Genomic DNA, 1151 nt, shown 5'->3' on the forward strand with positions numbered 1-1151 from the left:
ATTGTTGCTGGGCTATAGCCTACGTCTTCATGAATAGCTAACAACTCATCATGAAGTGTGTATGAAGCGGTTATTGAAATATCATGCTCTGTGGATGATTCTGCCTTTTTTATAGCAAGAACAGTAAGTTTTCCCATTTATATCATGTTTCTATTTTGGAAAATATTGTTTCACTAGGTTTTACGTGGGTTAGGTAGGCCACTGCACATAATTGTGCCCTTAACGACCGTCCGTCTCCATAGATACAGTAACATAGGAAAACTCGACCGCCGGCGTCGGGCCGCGGGCCGGGTTCGGGTAGATAGTTCAAATGTATGTGTCGGGTTACATCGGGCTCGGGCTTTGAAAGCCAGGCCCGTTGAGAACTCTAGCTGCAGAGACTTTTTTACATTGATATACTTGAGGGAGACAGAAGGAGGGGAGTCCCTTATTTTCCCCTGTATTTTTGATTATAAATTAAATATGTTATTGGTTGAAATGTTGTCTTAACCTCGATATGTGTATATCCACAAAGACAAACAGGGTTTAATTAAAATACATACAAATGAATTGAAATAAAATGTAAAATGTATGTTATGTTCAATTTCATGGCACATGTGTATATTCTTAATGAGTCATTCTCCTTGACCTTAAGGAATTAAATTAAAATAAAATGTAAACAAATGTTTGGTGTGTGAGTGTGTGTAGTATTGTGTTCAGTTTCAAGGTGTGCATATTCTTAATGAGTCATTCTGCTTGACTTTGTCCTAAAGGAAATATCAGGTCACGTCTTCCTTCTATGTCATAACCCAGTACGGTTTTGATGTGGAGTTACTGTGGGGAAGAATTAGCCTTTGAGACTCAACTGTGAAACCGATATTCCTTCTTCATAACACATTTCCTGTACAATATTCACTGGCAGCAGGTGTTAACGGACTGAAAATTCTCCTAAGTACTTATGCCTCATGTAGGCTAAAGGACGAGGCTGGTTAATTTATTCCCAGGGAAAGGTCCTCTAGCAATTGTGCAGGCACAGTGGAAGGCAATCAACCGACCAGCAGGTGGCGCCGCACCGTGGCCAGCTAATGCAACATTGAAAACACATTGACTGACAAATAATGCCAGAGCAAGAAATTAATGTTCAGTCATCTTGGATAAATATGTCATAAGTG

At 39.8% G+C, this 1151-nt stretch overlaps 1 protein-coding gene across 1 annotated transcript in view; it reads left to right on the forward strand.

The window, feature by feature from the left end:
• Window positions 1-664, forward strand: part of LOC134089592 (stonustoxin subunit beta-like) — an 11877-nt gene extending 11213 nt beyond the window's left edge. The window contains exon 3 of the mRNA XM_062544050.1: window positions 1-664. This exon is cut by the window's left edge and continues 2438 nt beyond it. The gene's annotated coding sequence lies outside the window, so the exon portion shown is untranslated.
• Window positions 665-1151: the final 487 nt, after the last annotated feature.

The sequence above is a fragment of the Sardina pilchardus genome, chromosome 1, assembly GCF_963854185.1.
Source record: "Sardina pilchardus chromosome 1, fSarPil1.1, whole genome shotgun sequence".
Classification (NCBI taxonomy): Eukaryota; Metazoa; Chordata; class Actinopteri; order Clupeiformes; family Clupeidae; genus Sardina; species Sardina pilchardus.